This window comes from Physella acuta, unplaced genomic scaffold (assembly GCF_028476545.2).
Source record: "Physella acuta isolate Inbredline_101_S28 unplaced genomic scaffold, ASM2847654v3 ptg000325l, whole genome shotgun sequence".
NCBI lineage: Eukaryota > Metazoa > Mollusca > Gastropoda > Physidae > Physella > Physella acuta.
In genome coordinates this window covers 79854-99714 of record NW_026731844.1, presented here as the reverse complement: position 1 = coordinate 99714, position 19861 = coordinate 79854, and the positions used below count along the sequence as shown (strand labels likewise).

The 19861-nt window shown below is 39.3% G+C and overlaps 1 protein-coding gene across 3 annotated transcripts in view; it reads right to left on the bottom strand.

The window, feature by feature from the left end:
• The window catches only part of LOC131940703 (uncharacterized), a 43046-nt gene that overhangs the window by 11129 nt on the left and 12056 nt on the right, over positions 1-19861 (bottom strand). The window contains exon 1 of one of the 3 annotated variants that reach the window (XM_059299458.1): positions 4008-4110. The exons of the other annotated variants lie outside the window; for them this stretch is intronic. The gene's annotated coding sequence lies outside the window, so the exon portion shown is untranslated. Of the gene's footprint in view, positions 1-4007; positions 4111-19861 lie in introns of those variants that run through there. 3 annotated transcript variants of the gene reach the window in all.

Sequence of the window (19861 nt, the reverse complement as noted above, 5' to 3'; positions counted from 1 at the left end):
TTCCACTAGATAAAAGGTGTACAAGCCCCTAGATACTAACCTGCATTATACCTCAACATTCCACTAGAGGTGTACAAGCCCTAGATACTAACCTGCATTATACCTCAACATTCCACTAGATAAAAGGTGTACAAGCCCTAGATACTAACCTGCATTATACCTCAACATTCCACTAGATAAAAGGTGTACAAGCCCTAGATACTAACCTGCATTATACCTCAACATTCCAGTAGATAAAAGGTGTACAAGCCCTAGATACTAACCTGCTTTATACCTCAACATTCCACTAGATAAAAGGTGTACAAGCCCTAGATACTAACCTGCATTATACCTCAACATTCCACTAGATAAAAGGTTTACAAGCCCTAGATACTAACCTGCATTATACCTCAACATTCCACTAGATGAAAGGTACGCAGGTTGCCGCATGTGCCGGCTAATTACCTGCTCTAATTAAACTGCCATCTTTTTATTCCTAATGTGAACCTGCTCTCATTATCCCAGCACGCGTTCTTTGTGTTAGTCCAGAACAAGATGGACGTTACAGGGAATGGGCAAGTTAATTAGTAATTAATAATTATTGATGGCTAGTTATAATGAAAGAACACGGGAAGGGAGGGGCGATGATGTGACGGTAATTAAGTTAAAGATGATGTAAGTTGAGAGGATGGGTGAACTCCATGTTGTCTTATGATATACCGGTGTGTGTGAGTTTTTGTGTGGGTCTGTGTGATGCGTATGTGTGGATATATGTGTCTGTATGTGTGTGTGTGTGTGTGTGTGTGTGACTCGCTATGTCAGGATGTACTTCCGGGTCGCGGTACAATCCGCCATAGAGCCTGGTTTGTTTACCGGTTGGGTCACGTGGGGGGAGTGAGTACAACACTAGGCCAGCGCGGGGGTTGGGGGAGTGGGGGAGGGGGGGGGGCAGGGGGAAATAAATGTCCAGATAAATTTAAAGAAGACCACGATCCACACACAGCGCAACACGGCCTTAGAATAACAACCCAGGTAGAAATATTTACAGTCATGTTTTTAACAAAAGGAAATTTTAAATAACTTCATGCATTTAGAAAGTATAGTATTGGAAGAAGTTACACTGATGAAACAGTCAGACGAATAAATGTTTCTGAAATTCATTTATATATTCTTCGTTACCTAAAGCCTAACAAAATGGAACCACTACATCCCACTGAGTTATAAGATCATGTTGAAAAAAAACTACTGTATCACACTGATGTATTAGATCAATTGAATGGAACAACTACATCTCACTGATGTATGAGATCACGTTGAATAAAACCACTACACCACACTGAGTTATAAGATCACTTTGAATAAAACCACTACATCCACTAATGTATAAGATCACGTTGAATAAAACCACTACATCCACTAATGTATAAGATCACGTTGAATAAAACCACTACATCCACTAATGTATAAGATCACGTTGAATAAAACCACTACATCCACTAATGTATAAGATCACGTTGAATAAAACCACTACATCCACTAATGTATAAGATCACGTTGAATAAAACCACTACATCCACTAATGTATAAGATCACGTTGAATAAAACCACTACATCCACTAATGTATAAGATCGCGTTGAATAAAACCACTACATCCACTAATGTATAAGATCACGTTGAATAAAACCACTACATCCACTAATGTATAAGATCGCGTTGAATAAAACCACCGATGTATTAACCCTATAGTTTCTCACCTATTCGTATCTTGTTTCCACAAGCGATAGCCAGATCTGTTTGTCTGTAAACTAACTTGTACTCTTCATGTGTGTGTGTTTTTTTTTGGGGGGGGGGGGGGGGGGAGGGACGGACAGGGCGTGGCGCCCTGGAGCTCCTTTCTGTCGATGTAAATAAAAACGAGGTGTGTGAAAACCACCACGAGATAACCCACGCAGGGCGCTATATGCGTGACGCCCCAAAACTCTAACACAAGACATACTTGTCTAGAAACTAGTGTACTTATGCTGATTTCCCCAACGGGAGTGCTAAATTACGTCACGTTAGAGCAAGGGACTCACCCATATGACGTCAAAATAAACGCACTGTCCTCGGTGACGTAAACCCGTCCCAAACTGCACCCCCCTCCCCAAAGTAAGCTGAATGAAAACAAAACAACTCCAGTGTCTAATTCAAGACGCGCTAGACGGACAGCAATTTTCCAGCGACGCTGGGCATTAGCGGCTATTTTCTTTGATGTGGCTGTTTACACACCTCTTTAGGCAGGAACAGCACGCGAGAGCTAATACGTGAGTTGGGGAGTAATGGTAACATCGGGTTTAGAGGAATAATATGTAAACCATGTTCTGTTCAATTAGCATCAGTAGAGCTTTCATGTTAGCAGCCGACATTATCATGCAGAAGTCTATAAGGAAAAGCGTGGGTTGTAAATATAATTGTTTTCGTAAGAGTATTCAAAACATTATATAGCGACCAACGGACCAACGCTTTCTTTCTAATTATTTAAATAGTGGTATATTTATATATAATTAAAGAAAATCATTTTTATTTTATTTTTAGTTCACATAAAAAGCATGTTATTATACACGTTTTTTTCAAGTTACTTTAAAAAATACTATTTAAATTTAAAAAGAATCTCAAAGCTAAATATAACTGCACAGCAAATGAATGCAAACAATCTATATATATAATTCTCTTCTGGGAGACGCTAGAAAACAAGCTGTAAACGCGCTCCCTACCACACCCACTCCTATATGGTCTTAGTGAGCTGTGTTCACTCTAAATATTTACAACCAGAGCCGGTTTAGCGACGACTATTAGGGGCAGATAATTTAGTTTGAAACGATTTTAAACGTAGGGGGGGGGGGTAACTAAGTTGAGTTGACTTTAACGGAGGGGGGGGGGGGAGGGAAGGGGGTTATCGTCCTTAACGAGCTATATATAGTATAGTGTTTTAAAGAAATATTTTCAGTGGCAGCGTTGGTAGTAGTGTCGAATTCACAAATTATGAATAACTGAAAAGTAGAAAAAACAACAACTAAATAGCGGCGTATGATATGCCGCGGATCGGCTCGTATCTGTATAATAGAGCGAATGAAGTCGAGTTTTTATCACAAAACATTGCCATCGGGTCTTGACCTACGTGCCAAGTTTGAAAGATATCAGTCCGGTGTGGAAGATTTGCTCTCAAGTTTCGATCCATGACGGCAAAAGAACGAAGAATCTCGTTAAATAAAACCTTATAAAAACACTGAGTATTCTACATTACAAAGTGCAGAATATGTCAGCTGCAGATATATTGATTGCTACAGTAATGATGTACGGCTCAACAGATTGCTTCTAGTCAAGGGGTGTAACTCCTCCAGGCCAGAGAGGGAGACAATTCTAGGTTCTGTAAACAAGCCTTCATAGAAATAAATCGATTAAAACTATGTCGAAAACTTGAAAGTTGATAGGCATAATATGACGGACTGATGAAAATTTGAGATATAGAATTTAACAGACGAAAGTTTACGGACATAACTTGAAGGACGAAAGATGACAGACATGATTTGACAGACTAAAGATGACAGACATGATTTGACATACTAAAGATGACAGACATGATTTGACAGACTAAAGATGACAGACATATTGTCATAATTTAAAAACCAATAGGTGACTGACCATCATCATTAAAAAAAAAATCTTACCAAGATAGAAGGCTTGACAGACCAAAGTTGACAGACTTCCCAAGACAGACAAAAGTTGACAGATTTACTTTGATAGATGAAAGCTGAAGACTTGACAGATCAAAGTTGACGACTTGACAGATCAAAGTTGACAGACTTAACTTGACAGACCAAATTTGACAGACAACCTGACAGACCAAAGTTGACAGACTTAACTTGACAGACCAAATTTGACAGACTTAACTTGACAGACCAAAGTTGACAGACTTACAATGACAGACACCGATATTGACTGGGCTTGAACCCCCGTCGCTAGCTACCGCCCTGTAATCTCTACTTACCTGAATCACCTGGCGCGACCTTTGATCGTGTAATAACACCCGGGGGTTGTCTCAAGGACAGCCATCAGCTCACGTGGCTTGCTGAAGGTCAAGGACGCCAGCGTGAGTGTTGTGTTGTACACAACTACGACGTGGGTGCTAGCCACGCTAAGGTCGGCTGGGTTCATTGAATTTTGTTTTTCTACCGACCGGAAGGTTTTTCTAGAACTGACATTTTAATTGAACTACAGACCCCCCCCCCCTTCTTAGAACTAAGCAATCATCTGAATTCTATTGGTGAAGACAGGATTCTGTGTTAGTAGGGGTTGGGATGGGGGGGGGGGGTAAAAAATCGCATATAGTGTATATCTTTATAGGAAATTATAGAATGAGAGAGATATTTGATAACACCAGTAACTTTAACTCATCCCGAGACTGAAGTCATTTTATGGGCTTGCGTGTGTGTATGTGTGTGTGTGTGTGTGTGTGTGTGTGTTGGTGGGGGGTGGGGGATGTTTCAACACCCTAACACTACCATTCCTCCGTCACTGTCTGAAGTGGTTAAATTCTCAAGAAGAAGAGTAACCACTCTACAAGTCTCTAACAGACGGATTTAATGGGCTTTTGAAGTAGTTCAATATCCTCTAAAACTGACCAATTGATTTCTAGAATTGATCTACGAATTTAACTTAGACCCCCCAGAATCTATCCGCCAGATATATGGCATTGACCTACGGTCACGAAGGTATAGCTCTACCTACGGTGCCTACAGACTCTTGGACTAGTGACTAGCTATTGTTCTAGAACTGACCATCAAGTCCCAAAAGTGATTCCAGACTTCTGGTCGTCAGGACAACTAAATTTAAATGTCTCCACCATGTATCAACTTTCGATGAAGCTTTAATCAACACTCAGGCTGAAAATAAACAAACGTAGACCTAGCCGTGTTCACAATCTATTCCAACATGGTCGCGTTTCTAAATTTAGTTTGGGCAAATAAAAAAATCAATCACGCGTGGCGCGAAACAATACGGCTCTTTTATTCTATTGAAAATACGTTTGATTTCCCCACCACTGAACGTGTTTATTTACTGAGCATTGTGTTTGTCGGCTCGTTCTATCCAGTATAAAAACCTCAACCCCAGTTGTCAAATAAAAAAAAAACTTAATAGTATAGGGATATTTTTGTTGTGAAATTAACACCGAATAAAAACTAGCAATCTTGCCCATGAAATAAGACATAATTGCCTTTGTGTTTAAAAAAAAAAAGTTAGAATTTTTTTCTTGTTAGATAATAATGGTAGTGTCCCCTTACTTTAGCGTGGGTTGTCTCCCTGTATTCATTCTCTTTCTCTGTCCGTATACATTTACAAATAATTTCCCTTTTTGATTGGCGCAGCTTCCAAAGTGCTAAAGACAAATCGACAAACCAATTACCCCTTTCCAGGCCCATCAAACAGCCTATAAATCGAACACCAATCAATAAGATAATGTTAACGGCCAATGCAGGGGTTTGATCTATGATCAACATGGACGACAACGCAGCGTTAAAAAAACCGTTTCCATGGCAACCTTTGTGGTTATGGATCGTTTCATGACAGGCGGAACAACAATGCTAAAAGAAAAAAAACCGCAATAATGTTGAGAAAAAAAAAACAACCGCAACAAACAACTGAAAAACAAGAAGGCTGTTTTTAGACGATTTAAGAAGTGTTGAGTAGCTGGTTCCTTTCATTGACTTGTTCTGGGAGGTGGGGTGAGTCGGTTGGATACACATGGCCGATTCAAAAGGATGGGGGAGGGGAAATGATACATCTTACTTTTAAATATGTTCACCCAAAATTCGTTGTCAGCTTGACAAAAACTGATTGTTACCCGACAGAATCTGATAGTTGTCCGACGAAAAGTGATAGCTGTCCGACAAAAACTGATAGCTGTCCGACAAAAACTGATTGCTACCCGACAGAATCTGACGGCTGTCCGACGAAAAGTGATAGCTGTCCGACACAACCAGGTCTAACAAACCCCGATAACTGTCTGACACATGTGTTGGATGCGAAGTAATACACTATTACATGTGGCGTCAATATTGATTTTTATATATGCTTCAGCTGTTTCAACTTATTTTTCTTGTTTATGGTCATTAGCTTCGACCTACGAACTTGTTCGAACTTTTTAATTGTACTTGCTTAGCATGTAATAGTCTCTATTCAGACTTCGAACAAGAAAATATTTTTATAATGTTCTATATACGAACTGTTTTCATAATTTTAATGAAATTACGAACAAGACACGAATTGTTTACATTATCGGATTAAATTTACGAACAAGAGACTATATGTTTCCATGATAAGATTAAATTTACGATCTAAGCAAACTGCCAAAGTTGAAATCTACAGTATATCACATTTGTTGACATTCAATGATCTCATAACCAAAAGCAAATTGTCTATAAAGGTCAGTGTGTCTCGTCAGTTGGACCCAGGTTATGACAAAACAGGTTGATAATTTGTTGACACATGACAAGTGGCATGTCATGATCATTAAACCTGTCTCGCCGAGTGGCATGACATGATGGAGTTGACATTTGAAGATCTCGTTCATACTGAGGGGTACAACATACATGTCGATAACATAGGGGGAATCAGTGGCATGTTAATAATGTATGTGTGGATCAGTGGCATGTTAATAATGTATATGTGGATCTGTGGCATGCTACTAATGTATGTGTGGATCTGTGGCATGCTACTAATGTATGTGTGGATCTGTGGCTTGCTAATGATGTATGTGTGGATCTGTGGCTTGCTAATGATGTATGTGTGGATCTGTGGCTTGCTAATGATGTATGTGTGGATCTGTGGCTTGCTAATGATGTATGTGTGGATCAGCGACGACATGCATATTATGCAGGTTGGATCAGTGGCATGCTACCCCTCGTGGTCTCACACCCTAGTCATCCCTACCCCCCGTGGTTCATACCCCACCCTGAGGTCACGCCCCACCCACCATGGTCACACCCCTCCCAACATGATCCCCCACCCCCGTTGTTCACAACCCACCCCCGTGGCAACACCTCACCCCCGTGGCCACACCCCACCCTCCGTGGTCACCCCCACCCCCCAACATACCCTATACATACAATGCCCCACTACAGCCTAGACATACAGTCTCCTGCTATGTTCTCTACATTCCCAATACTCTCCTAAACTAAAATATATTCAATGACCTAGAAATCTCATATCCCGTTCAATGATTTCTTTACTTCTAACTTTTGTCTATTTGTATGTATATCTGCACGCTCGCGTATAAATATTACTATTATACCGCCATCTGTCAATATTTCCTCCCAGAGTTTCCGAGTCTGACAGGGAAAGGTTATTGGGTTCACAACAGCAGCAGAGATCAGAACTTAACAATGTAAGTAAACATTCACGTTTCGACAATCTGTCTTCGCCAGCAACCAGGTAGATTATCTCCATCCGAAAAATGATGTTAGTAAACAATACGAATTAAGTTTGAGGGGATCGTACAGGGCATAGAGAAAATAAAATAAAAAGAAAAAGGCGAAATTAGATTTTATTTTAAAATGTTTAAACGCGTACAATAGCAATGGGCGGGGCAGGGGATAAAGTGTATTCAAATGGATCCAATAACCGTATAATTTTATTTAAAAAAAAAACAACACTTTTATACCTATTTAGAGATTTACAAAAGAGAGACAGACAGACTGCTGGAAATGAAGGACTAAAGGACGGACGGATAGACAGATACGCATACGGAAACTCAACCAATCAATAAAACATAAAAACAAACATTAAACAAACAGACAGACAGAAAAACAAACCGATTTAAACAAACAAACAAACGAACGACCGAACGAACGAAAAAACGAACAAACAAATAAACAAAGCCGCCTTGAAATTAGCAATTGATTCCCAGCGAAGTCTGTTGCTTGTTGACATTTCCTCCCAGTCTCAGAGAGCGTGTCAAAGATTCTCATCATTATTATCTTAATTACCCACTTGTTTTATTCGTTGAGCGGCCAGCCATTTTGTTATCGTCGGTTACTTTTCTTTTGACTCTGTAACTCGGCAAAAGTTAACTTTTATGGCAACATTAGTTATCTGTTAACCGTATCTATGTATAGTGAGTCTTCATTCATCTCTATTGCCATTGTTATGTTTAAAATGACACCTGAACATGTGTAAACACGTGAGGGATAAAACTTCGAATGTAATTTGTTTTTGTAAGATTTTTGTCAATCTTTTTCAGCGACAGAATTCGGACAATATATTTTTAATAAAACGATTTTGTTTTACCTTTACTTTCAGTGATAAACAAAATTTATAGTAACTACAGAAGTAGTGTCCCCCTTCCCCCCCCCCCCCCCCCATTCCTTCGAGAAAAACATGTCACTTATAAAGTCCCAACAGCAAAAAATACGCCCTTACACACTTACACTTGCGTGATGGATTATAAGAGATGAATGCTGCTCGCTTTGATCTCATTCGGTGCTGTGTTCTGCACGAGTATTGGGTGAGGGACTGAAAGTTTTTCCTTCGCTGTAGGTTCATGCTTTTAATGTGATGAGCTCATGACTATTTTATCGTCTGTTTCTGTTTCACTCCAAGTTTAGGGTCGCTGTCATTTGTTTAATTATTTAGTATTGATTATGGTATGGGGGGGGGGGGGGGGGTAGGTCTAGTTCCTTGTCAGTTCTCAAGCAAAGGGTCATTCATTCGTAACACCATTATACATCCAACACACACACACACACACACACAAACGTCCAACACGCCCTCATATATCCAGCATACAGCACAGCCATACAACCAACACACAGCCATATACCGGATATCCAATATCATAGCAAAATAATACAACTAGCGAGTCATTCATCCAACACACACGACGCCAACATCCGAGTCATGAATCCAAAATCCTATTAATAACCCGAAACATCCCAGTCGAACACCTAACAAGGTCCTACATGTCATATACTCTCATTACTCAATTACATACACGCAATATACAACACTATCCTTGTCATAAACATAACATATCCACACAAAAAACACCTCCCTACCCACACGGACAAAACACCTCCCTATCAACACAGAAAAACACCGTCTATCAAAACACAAATCACCTCCATATCAACAAGGACAAAACACCTTCCTATAAATTCAGACAAAACACCGCCTTATCAGGAGACAAAAACATCCCTCTCAACACAAAACACCTTCCTATCAACACAGAAAAAACACCGTCCATCAAAACACAAAACACCTCCCTATCAACACAAAACACCTCCCTACCAAGTTACTACCAACATGGACAAAACACCTCCCTACCAACATGGACAAAACACCTCCCTATCAACACAGACAAAACACCTCCCTATCAACACAAAACACCTCCCTATCAACACAAAACACCGCCCTATCAACACAAAACACCTGCTTATCAACACAGACAAAACACCTCCTTATCAACACAAAACACCTCCTTATCAACACAGACAAAACACCTCCCTATCAACACAAAACACCTCCTTATCAACTTGGACAAAACACCTCCCTATTAACACAAAACACCTCCCTATTAACACAAAACACCTCCTTATCAACTCAGACAAAACACCTCCTTATCAACTCAGACAAAACACCTCCTTATCAACACAGACAAAACACCTGCTTATCAACACAGACAAAACACCTCCTTATCAACACAAAACACCTCCTTATCAACTTGGACAAAACACCTCCCTATCAACACAAACACCTCCTTATCAACACAGACCTAACACCTCCCTACCAACATGGACAAAACACCTTCCTATCAACACAAAACACCTCCTTATCAACACAGACAAAACACCTCCCTATCAACACAAAACACCTCCTTATCAACTTGGACAAAACACCTCCCTATTAACACAAAACACCTCCCTATTAACACAAAACACCTCCTTATCAACTCAGACAAAACACCTCCTTATCAACTCAGACAAAACACCTCCTTATCAACACAGACAAAACACCTGCTTATCAACACAGACAAAACACCTCCTTATCAACACAAAACACCTCCTTATCAACTTGGACAAAACACCTCCCTATCAACACAAACACCTCCTTATCAACACAGACCTAACACCTCCCTACCAACATGGACAAAACACCTCCCTATCAACACAAACACCTCCCTACCAACACAGACCTAACACCTCCCTATCAACACAAACACCTCCCTACCAACACAGACCTAACACCTCCCTACCCATCCTTTGATCTACACAGACAAGACAAACTTGACGCGGGCAGGATCCAGGGAATATTGTTCAGAAATAAATTGAGGTCAATGTTATCGTCTGATAGATCTGGCAGATTTAGAAGATTATGGCCAATTCCGGTGTCTGGCCAGGACAAACTGGTGTCAGGGGAGACAAAAACTTTTGGACATAAATAGGACGGCAGTGCTGGAATCGATTGGCTATTTAATTGACGTCATCTTCGCCATTCGTCATTTGGTTACGTAACCCTTTACTTTAGACTGGTTTGTTTGATTTGATTTGTTTATAAAAGTTGGTAAAGGTGACGTTGTCTCTCTTTACTTTAGACTAGTTTGTTTGATTTGATTTGTTTATAAAAGTTAGTAAAGGTGGCGTTGTCTCTCTTTACTTTAGACTAGTTTGTTTGATTTGATTTGTTTATAAAAGTTGGTAAAGGTGGCGTTGTCTCCCTTTACTTTAGACTGGTTTGTTTGATTTGATTTGTTTATAAAAGTTGGTAAAGGTGACGTTGTCTCTCTTTACTTTAGACTAGTTTGTTTGATTTGATTTGTTTATAAAAGTTAGTAAAGGTGGCGTTGTCTCTCTTTACTTTAGACTAGTTTGTTTGATTTGATTTGTTTATAAAAGTTGGTAAAGGTGGCGTTGTCTCTCTTTACTTTAGACTAGTTTGTTTGATTTGATTTGTTTATAAAAGTTGGTAAAGGTGGCGTTGTCTCTCTTTACTTTAGACTAGTTTGTTTGATTTGATTTGTTTATAAAAGTTGGTAAAGGTGGCGTTGTCTCTCTTTACTTTAGATTTGTTTGATTTGATTTGTTTATAAAAGTTGGTAAAGGTGGCGTTGTCTCTCTTTACTATAGATTTGTTTGATTTGATTTGTTTATAAAAGTTGGTAAAGGTGGCGTTGTCTCTCTTTACTTTAGATTTGTTTGATTTGATTTGTTTATAAAAGTTGGTAAAGGTGGCGTTGTCTCTCTTTACTTTAGACTGGTTTATTTGATTTGTTCATAATAGTTTGGTAAAGGAGACATTATCTCCCTTTACTTTTTTTTTTTATTTGATTTGTTCACACAAGTTTGGAGAGTCGCAGTAGCGTACGCAGGGGGGGGGGGAGCAGGGGGAGCGGCCGCTCCCCCTCTGGCCATTTGTAGCAAAGTGGCGCCTTTTTGGAAACTTTTTAAACTCAAAGTTTTAAACATTGATTTGTTAAAAAATTATCTTTGGTCGGTACATTTGAAACGTAAATCTCTGTGAATATTGTTTTTGCAATTACCAGTAAAAGGTGTGTGAGCAATACAGTGATCTAACCCATACCTTCTCATTAGGTCAAAAAATTATGTTTAAAGAACACAAAAAGTCAGTAGCTAATTAAAAGTGCATGATCTGCAATGTAAGACTGATATTTTAGTTACATGTGGGATATTATTCCGAATCTTTTACTTTTACATTGAAAAGCCTGGTTTTATACCAACTATGATTTTAAAAACGTTCATTATGCTGTAATACTTTAGCATTTATGATAACAATATATTTAATTTTGATTGCAGACAAAATATTTTTGTAAAAACATATAGTGTTAAGCTACTTTATTAGATTCTAAAGTAATTATTGATTTGTTTAATAAAATATGTAGACATATACATAGTTATATTAAGATATTGATTATTTCCCCTTTTTCGCTAGTCTTAATATATGTCCCAGGAATTATTATGTAATTTTTTACAAAGATTATTACGAAGCAGATTTTGCCGCGTTCATTGTTTTTGTTGTAGTGTTTATATATATATATATATATATATATATATATATATATATATATATATATATATATATATATATATTTGTTTAGAGTGAAACCATTTTTTTTGTTTCGTCGGCCTACATTGTGAGTTTTTTTAATTTCTTCAGAGTGTTAATTTAAATTTATTTTACTTCATATCGAAGAAATAACATAACCTAATATATATATATATATATATATATATATATATATATATATATATATATATATATATATATATATATATATATATATATACTTATATAGAAGATATTACAAATTTGGCGACTTTTTTTGCTATTTCCGCTCCCCCTACACCGAAAACTTGGATACGCCTCTGGAGAGTCGATTTTGTTTTCGTTTGTTATAGAATAGTTTGTATAATTTTATTACAAAGTTTGGTAGAGGTGACGTTGTTCCCCATTGCTTTAGACTCGTTTGTTTGATTTGTAAAAGTTTAGTAAAGGCGAATATAAAATGAATGTTATAATCTCATACATTGTATAAGGTTATTTTATAATTGGAAATTGTAATTTTATAACTTGTAATTTCCGAATATGAACACTCCCTTTATGGCAATATTAAAATCTCGGCGCAATCGTAAACGAAACAACCTGCAATTATTTTATTTAAAAAACATGATTCAATCAATTTGCAATCAACGGATTGAGATTTATTGATTTTGGAGCGTACTAGAAGATACTGAAGACGTTGAATTCTTGATATTTATGAAATAGAACATCAAATATGGCATATATTGTAGATCTACATGCTAACGATATAAAATGCAGCCAGTAAGATGGCTTTATACGTGTGATTGGCTAATGTTTAAACGTAGCTTGGCTTATTTGATCTCTGTCTATATAAGACACACATTCTGTTTATTGTTCTATTTTCTTGCTAACAATAATATCTTTTTTATCCTAACAGAATTTACTGCTCTCTCCCATCTTTATATACATGGATTAAGAAAAGGAGGATAAATCTAAGATTTACAATTAATTATATGAGAGAACGTTTGTCATGTTTATCATGTTTATGTATGTTTATCATGTGTTGAGTTTGGGTATGGATTATATGTCAAAAATTTATTTACCATGTGTTGAGTTAGTGTATGAATTATATATCAAAAATTGGTTTACCTTGTGTTGAGCTAGGATATGGATTATATGTCAAAAATATGTTTACTATATGTTGAGTTAGAGTATGGATTATATGTCAAATGTTTTACCATGTGTTGTTAGTTTATGGATAAATAAATCTCACTTATACCAATGTGTTCAGTTAGGGTATGGATTAATTTGCCAGAAAATTACCAATGTGTTCAGTTAAGGTTTAGATTAATATGCCACAAAATTACCAGTGTGTTCAGTTAGGGCATGGATTAATATGCCACAAAATTACCAGTGTATTGAGTTAGGGTATGGATTAATACGCCGCCTTTTAACTCCGGGTTGTACATGCGCATTAGCTAAACAAGGCTGTCCTTGTTCGGGTCAGATAAATTACAAGCTTCGGCCTACAGAGATCTGAGATAACTTCCAAGATATCAGCCAGTAAATATGCCTAGTTACATCTCTCAAGGTTGAAGGAAAACAAATGCGAATGTTAACGAAGCATTTGGAATTAGAAGTTAGATAACTCCAGGGAAATAAACATGAGTTTTCGGACTTGTTTTTCTCAGGATGACGACAGGAAAGAAAAGCCCATTCATGTTTTTTTTTTTTTTTGTTTACTATCTAGCTGCAACTAAATTTTAGGATATCTAAATGTATGTTTGAGTTAATGGGGAAAACAAGACTTCTCTCCCCTTAACTTCTTTAAACACCGCAAACATTCCCCATTGTGTACGAGTAACACATTTATTGTCATAAAATTTTAAGATTTATTTTTTATGTTGTTTATATTGTAAGGGGTCGTATACAAGGATACAAAAGATATGTTTTTATTTCAAAAATTTTGCCTGAAAAAATAGCTTCTATAAATGACGTGATTGCGTATATCATAATACGCAATAGTTTATCAAGTTTATGTGATGCGTTTAAAAATGTGGCTACATTATGTCAACAATTTGATGATCTAGACGTAATTGCTGCATAATTTGACACAATATAAAGGTGGCTCGACATAGAGATGACAACACAAGCCTGTGATATGAAAAAGTAAAAGAAAAAGATAAACTCTACTTCATCTGACCAATGGACGGCCAGTTCTAAAATTGAAGATTTATTACTGTACCGTTTCTCTAGGTCTAATGACCTAGACGTAATTAGGCTACCTTTATAAACCGAACCTTCTCGCATTATAATTGCACCCTAAATACGTTTTACATTGAGCTAATTAAAACGTTCCCAATTAATCTTCATTAAATCTGATCATTTGAAGACTCAAATAATTAAAACTAATTAGGTTCCGTGCACAAATTATAATCCTCAGAGATTCACTTTGACTCTGTTTAAAAAAAAAAACGGAAAAAATAATACAAATCTAATTGTGAAAGGGAGATAACTTCTGTTTATTTTATTTTTTAAAACAACCCTTCAGCCGAGGACAATAAAAATGTTTATCACTGACGTGCTAATGAACAATGAGGGAAATTGTTTCAGGTCAGAAAAAAAAATTAGACGGAATGTTTTAAAACAAATGTTGGCACAAATTATTCGTTCTTGCTAATGAAATTATCAGAGTCTGGAGAGTAAAACTACAACCACGGGGATGTTTGTTGTACAAATCTTTACCATCTGGTGTAGTGTAAAAACATAAAAAAACCTATTACCCTCTGATATAATGTAAAACCTATTGCCCTCGGATATAATCAAAAACCTATTGCTCTCAGATAAATTATAATCAAAACCATTGCCCTCTGAATTAATTAAAAACCTATTGCCCTCCGATATAATTTAAAACCTAACGCCATCTGAAATGATAAAATACTTATTGCCCTCAGATCTAATTAAAAACCTATTGCCCTCATATATAGTCAAAAACCAATTGCCTTCGGATAAAATCAAAGACCTATTGCTCTCAGATAAGTTATAATAAAAACCATCGCCTTCTGATTTGTTGTAAAACCTACAGTGCAGTTACCTATAGTAAATACTTCGTCTCTACAATCTCATGTAAAAAATTGCTATCATCATTCAACCAATGCAGTCATACATTCCCTACATTTAGTGCCAGTGTTTGTCAGTCATACATTCCCTAAATTTGGTGACAGTGTTAATTGTTTCAGTCATACATTCCCTACATTTGGTGCAAGTGTTTGTCAGTCATACATTCCCTACATTTGACAGTGTTTGTCAGTCATACATTCCCTACATTTAGTGACAGTGTTTGTCAGTCATACATTCCCCACATTTGGTGCCAGTGTTTGTCAGTCATACATCCCTACATTTGGTGCCAGTGTTTGTCAGTCATACATTCCCTACATTTGGTGCCAGTGTTTGTCAGTCATACATTCCCTACATTTGGTGATAGTGTTTGTAAGTCATACATTCCCCTACATTTGACAGAGTGAGTCACATAAATATTCACAACATGAGTTTTTGTCTACAGATCTTTTGTTCTTGACGGCGCCTGGTGTTTCCATGGTAACGTTATTCACGCCGATTAACTCATAAAATAAATTTAAAAAAAAACAACCTAGTTAAATTTAACACAGTTCTCCCCCACCCTATACAATTATCTACACCAAATGTATTAACAGTCAACCTATGTTTTACTATCAAGTTATTTATCACCATTTACACGATGTGTCACCATTATCTCTATATGTTACGCATGTGTCACCACCAAACTATGTATCACAATCTCCATACTCTACTTTATAAGAGTATGTATTTCTTCTTACCTGTGTAGATACCACCTGCATTTGTTTCACTATAACCGTATGTATCATCACTAATCTATAACACTACTAACCTATGTATCGCAACACCAGCCTGTATCCGCACCAACCTGTATTACCACCAACCTGTATCACCACCAACCTGTGCCACCACCAACCTGTGCCACCACCAACCTGTGCCACCACCAACCTGTGCCACCACCAACCTGTGCCACCACCAACCTGTGCCACCACCAACCTGTATCACCACCAACCTGTATCACCACCAACCTGTGCCACCACCAACCTGTGCCACCACCAACCTGTGCCACCACCAACCTGTATCACCACCAACCTGTATCACCACCAACCTGTGCCACCACCAACCTGTGCCACCACCAACCTGTGCCACCACCAACCTGTATCACCACCAACCTGTATCACCACCAACCTGTACCACCACCAACCTGTGCCACCACCAACCTGTATCACCACCAACCTGTATCACCACCAACATTTATCACCACCAACCTGTATCACCACTAACCAGTATCACCACCAACCTGTCTCACCACCAACCTGTATCACCACCAACCTGTCTCACCACCAACCTGTATCACCACCAACCTGTATCACCACCAACCTGTCTCACCACCAACCTGTATCACCACCAACCTGTATAACTACCAGCCTGTATCACCACCAACCTGTCTCACCACCAACCTGTATCACCACCAACCTGTCTCACCACCAACCTGTCTCACCACCAACCTGTATCACCACCAACCTGTATAACTACCAGCCTGTATCACCACCAACCTGTCGCACCACCAACATGTATCACCACCAACCTGTCTCACCACCAACCTGTCTCACCACCAACCTGTATCACCACTAACCTGTATAACTACCAGCCTGTATCACCACCAACCTGTCTCACCACCAACCTGTATCACCACCAACCTGTATAACTACCAGCCTGTATCACCACCAACCTGTCTCACCACCAACATGTATCACCACCAACCTGTCTCACCACCAACCTGTGTCACCACCACCCCGTCTCATATCGCTGACTCACCAATGCGCTGTTGCACGTAAATATTCATACACTATGTCAACAGAGTTTCTGCTCATTCTCTACTACAAAAAAATCTGGCATATTTAAGCGTGGGCAGTGACCTTCCTCACAGAACTGGCCAGTTTGGCCTAGCCTAGCTACCAAACGTTTGTAACGTGCCTGGTGTATATCAGACTAATGAAAGAAGAAAACGGGACGACGTTGAAACTTCTAAGATGTACATAGATAAGTAGATGTGTACTGCTACCACTTCCAGCAGCTTTAAAGGTGAAGTATTTCACGACATCCTAAAACGTTTAAATATTCTATAGCTTTTCAACTTTTTATAACTAGTATAGTGGCCCGTACAAACTTTCCTTTCATAACCTTTAAATACATATTTTTTATTCATATCTATTTATGTCAGTAGCCTTAAATGTCAGATAATGTAAACTGTTTTAATTTAAAATTTTGAACTTTATTTTTTGTTTGTGTGCTATAACTACTTTGAAAAAGATATTTTTTTTTATTATTATCCGTCTTAAATCTCATTATGAATTAAAGATTTGAGAACATTTTAGGGCTTAAGGGTTACATTCTTTAATTTCTAATTTTGCTTTTTTGTCTGTAAAATATTTTTTTAGACTATGTGCAACCAAGGTTTAAAAAAAATAATTATTAAACACGTTTAAAGCTTTAAACATACCAACCATGCTACCATCTAGCCACGTGGTCTTATGGTCAGCTGGTCAATACTTAAACCTATTCCCGTCGTCTGATCCTATGATCAATACGCGCCACGGTTACAGACACATTTAAATTTAGCTAATAACACGTGATTTCTGCTTGTTTTCTGGGTGTGTGAAACTAAGAGAAGAAAAAAGTTTAAAACAAAAAACACAACCTATCGATTAGTTTAAAATTGACGGCCACTAAGGACGGGATAGTTGGCTTTTAGCAACCACAGAAAGGCGAGCACTGGGTCAGGTATAGAAGGGCGAGCACTGGGTCAGCTATAGAAGGGCGAGCACTGGGTCAGCTATAGAAGGGCGAGCACTGGGTCAGATATAGAAGGGCGAGCACTCGGTCAGATATAGAAGGGCGAACACTGGGTCAGATATAGAAGGGCGAGCACTGGGTCAGATATAGAAGGGCGAGCACTCGGTCAGATATAGAAGGGCGAGCACTGGGTCAGATATAGAAGGGAGAGCACTGGGTCAGATATAGAAGGGCGAGCACTGGGTCAGATATAGAAGGGCGAACACTGGGTCAGATATAGAAGGGCGAGCACTGGGTCAGATATAGAAGGGCGAGCACTGGGTCAGATATAGAAGGGCGAGCACTGGGTCAGATATAGAAGGGAGAGCACTGGGTCAGATATAGAAGGGAGAGCACTGGGTCAGATATAGAAGGGAGAGCACTGGGTCAGATATAGAAGGGCGAGCACTGGGTCAGATATAGAAGGGCGAGCACTGGGTCAGATATAGAAGGGCGAGCACTGGGTCAGATATAGAAGGGCGAGCACTCGGTCAGATATAGAAGGGAGAGCACTGGGTCAGATATAGAAGGGCGAACACTGGGTCAGATATAGAAGGGCGAGCACTGGGTCAGATATAGAAGGGAGAGCACTGGGTCAGATATAGAAGGGCGAGCACTAGGTCAGATATAGAAGGGAGAGCACTGGGTCAGATATAGAAGGGCGAGCACTGGGTCAGATATAGAAGGGCGAGCATTCAGATATAGAAGGGCGAGCACTGGGTCAGATATAGAAGGGCGAGCACTGGGTCATATATAGAAGGGAGAGCACTGGGTCAGATATAGAAGGGCGAGCACTGGGTCAGATATAGAAGGGCAAGCACTGAGATATAGAAGGGCGAGCACTGGGTCAGATATAGAAGGGCGAGCACTGGGTCAGATATAGAAGGGCGAGCACTGGGTCAGATATAGAAGGGAGAGCACTGGGTCAGATATAGAAGGGAGAGCACTGGGTCAGATATAGAAGGGCGAGCACTAGGTCAGATATAGAAGGGAGAGCACTGGGTCAGATATAGAAGGGCGAGCACTGGGTCAGATATAGAAGGGCGAGCATTCAGATATAGAAGGGCGAGCACTGGGTCAGATATAGAAGGGCGAGCACTGGGTCATATATAGAAGGGAGAGCACTGGGTCAGATATAGAAGGGCGAGCACTGGGTCAGATATAGAAGGGCAAGCACTGAGATATAGAAGGGCGAGCACTGGGTCAGATATAGAAGGGCGAGCACTGGGTCAGATATAGAAGGGCGAGCACTCGGTCAGATATAGAAGGGCGAGCACTGGGTCAGATATAGAAGGGCGAGCACTGGGTCAGATATAGAAGGGCGAGCACTGGGTCAGATATAGAAGGGCGAGCACTGGGTCAGATATAGAAGGGCGAGCACTCGGTCAGATATAGAAGGGCGAGCACTGGGTCAGATATAGAAGGGCGAGCACTCGGTCAGATATAGAAGGGAGAGCACTGGGTCAGATATAGAAGGGAGAGCACTGGGTCAGATATAGAAGGGCGAGAACTGGGTCAGATATAGAAGGGCGAGCACTGGGTCAGATATAGAAGGGCGAGCACTGGGTCAGATATAGAAGGGCGAGCATTCAGATATAGAAGAGCGAGCACTGGGTCAGATATAGAAGGGCGAGCACTGGGTCAGATATAGAAGGGAGAGCACTGGGTCAGATATAGAAGGGCGAGCACTGGGTCAGATATAGAAGGGCGAGCACTGGGTCAGATATAGAAGGGCGAGCACTGGGTCAGATATAGAAGGGAGAGCACTGGGTCAGATATAGAAGGGAGAGCACTGGGTCAGATATAGAAGGGCGAGCACTGGGTCAGATATAGAAGGGCGAGCACTGGGTCAGATATAGAAGGGCGAGCACTGGGTCA